Here is a 2,925-nt window from a genome sequence, read left to right on the forward strand (position 1 = left end):
GTGTGTGTGTGTGTGTGTGTGTGTGGAGGCCTAGCTGCTTGTAACCGAACTCTAAATGATGACAAACTGTCCAAAAGTTCGCGGTACGCATTCTTCCTGTCAAACCGTCCTTGAAAGTATGTGTTTGTGGATGTTTTTCGGTTTTTGCTTCGTTAATGTTGTGGTGAGACGGTTGCTACACCTTATTGAGTGTAACCAACATCATACTTTATTTAGGTTTTCGAAAGCTTCCCCAAACATCTGCTAATAATTTGGAAATGCATTAATGGTTTATAAAGGTCGCCTATACGCAAAATCCTCCTCTGCGTTTGAAACATTATTGTCAACTACAGTAACAGGACAGGCTGCGGCCTTCACACATTTTTTTGTACAAACACACCAGAACAGACAAACCGATTTTAAAGACTGATTCAATTTCCGTGAAATGGAACTATTGCTTAAAATAAATCGTGACATTAATTGCCAAATGCTTTCGGCGAGAATTCAAGTAGGCTAATGCGTTGCTTAAGATGGTTACTGAAAAAGTAAAACATTGCTGTGTAAACATTTGCAAGTAAACCTAAATTGTTTCGTGAGGAGTTGAGACGTAAATGTTGGCCTTGTCTTGTAAAACATTGCTAACTGTGAACACCTAATTTAATTTTTTTTTGTTCTGCTGCGCCGAGTTGTCCAAAATATTCCACATCCGCTGCCTAATTATTACAAAAATAAAACTTAAACCATCTGTTTCAATGCAACCGTGGGGCTTCTGCACAAATCCCAGCACGCTGTTTGTATCATCACACCTTGCTGTAAAAAAACGGTTGCTTTTTTTACATTTTCTTGAGGACCCTCCGATACATGATAAATAAAATTATTCCGTTAAATAAAAAAGCTTAATAATCTTATGTTTTGGCCCTTCCATCACAACCAAAACGTATCTTTTAATTGTTTCTCTGTTGCGCACAAACACACAGTCACACACACTTTTGACAGGCCTGAGAACATTGCATGCCCCCTTTTTTATTTTTTTTTTAGCTTTATTTAACATTTACCTGTAAAGTGCTGATTCTTTACATAAAATATGATCTTTTGTATAAACTCTTCAAAACACATTGCCTTTTCTGCCACAATGTAGTCACTCTGCGAAAATATGAAGATTTGAAAAATATGAAGGCCATAAACGAGATTCTTTTATGCTTTTATTTTCATTGGATTATGTTTCCATGGCAAAGCAATCACGGACCAATGAAGTCTTTGTAAAGGAGACAACGACTTATGTGTTAAAAAGGATAAATATAGTCCGGTGTAGGCTATGTTTGATGCTGAGGATACCAATAGGCTAAATGTGAGCTATCATTAATAACAAACTAACCTAATGTTAAAGTATATATTTTAAAAAATATATATATATATATTACAGTTTTAATTATCATGTGTTTTCGGTAATTGGTTGGTACACATAGGCTATATGAAACATAAAAAAAACGTGTAGTCTATTATTTTTATGTTAATAGGTGTGGGCATATATACATATGTTATTAAATATATATGTTAGTATATAATACGTTTTATGTTGAGGCCTACAGGATTTGAAAACCCTTTTAAAGTTGTCAGGTGTAGAAAGGTAATGTATTGTTTAGCTGCGTTCGGGCCTGTTTGAACACAATGACAGCCACGGCAAAGATAGTGGGATGTTATTTGCATTATTATTGCTTACTGTTTACTCAAAAGCCTTGAGCCCTTTCATGGTTTCAGCGTTTGGTGTTCTCTTACTGTTTAGAGTATTTCTATCTCAAATCTCACCGAGGGCTTTATGCTCTTAATTCGAATCTCGAAGCTAACTCTTTTTTTTTTTGTATCCGTTTCACAAACTTCGTATGGATAAAAAACGAATTGGCGTCCATTTATGTGCATTTCAGCGTTGTCCCAAAAAATGATTAAATTAAGATGCTCCTTGGCGTTCTCCAAGCATTTCCTACACCATAGAAACATGTTTTTATCTGGGCTGGGTTTTAAGGCCCATCTCCTGTGTGTCGCTACTCACTAAAACGATTCCTATTTGTTGAGATGTCTTAAATTACTCAAATATCCAAGTTTCCAATTGATCTATGAGAGAGATTCCACACATTTGCATTATTCAAATCAGACTTTTACTTTCTGAAGAACTATACCTCCAAAGTAAACACCATAGGTTTGGCTTGTTTGAGACTTCGGTCCAGTGAGAGGACAAAACAAATGTGGAGTATAGGGAACTCCAAAAGAAAGTGGATTAAACCTGATCTCGTGCTGTGTTTAGGTTAAGTGTCTCTGGAGACGCATATATCGAAAGAAAAAATACGATGACTATTCTCCAGATTAACTGTTTGGATATCTTAAAGCATTTTAATGTAGGTTTAGTTTAGTCGCTGCATCTAATTTTTTCTTGCGTCTTTTGCTATGATTGCAGAAGGAGAGCATAAGTCCCGCGCACTACTGACCACTGAAAGATAGAGAAGGGGGTGCGTTAATGAAGTGTGAAGACTGATGTGAAAGGAAGCCTGCTTCCACACTTTCAGACTTTGCGTGGGAGAGACCCACATGATATTAGACTCTACAGTGGCTTTGCAAGACACCGTGAACTTCTTGGAAATAGTCCACGAATTAATTATGAAAACAAAGTATAATCATAAACGTAGTATTCCGCGATAGTAGCAATGACAGTATATCCAAAATTGTATGCAATATTTTAAAAGGAATAGTATTGAAACAAGTAGGAATAGAGTAATTAAAAAGGATATTCCTTTATGATTTTATGCAGTTTTTTTTATAATGGGAGATTTAGGTGGAATATTTCCATAGGATACCTGATAAGACCCAAATTAGAAACGCTATTATCCAGTTTTAAATAATTTTCACATTATTCGCTTATTTATCATTTCTATATGGCTAATACGAAAGCACACA

Source organism: Sinocyclocheilus grahami, unplaced genomic scaffold, assembly GCF_001515645.1.
Source record: "Sinocyclocheilus grahami isolate Dianchi unplaced genomic scaffold, SAMN03320097.WGS_v1.1 scaffold189.1, whole genome shotgun sequence".
NCBI lineage: Eukaryota > Metazoa > Chordata > Actinopteri > Cypriniformes > Cyprinidae > Sinocyclocheilus > Sinocyclocheilus grahami.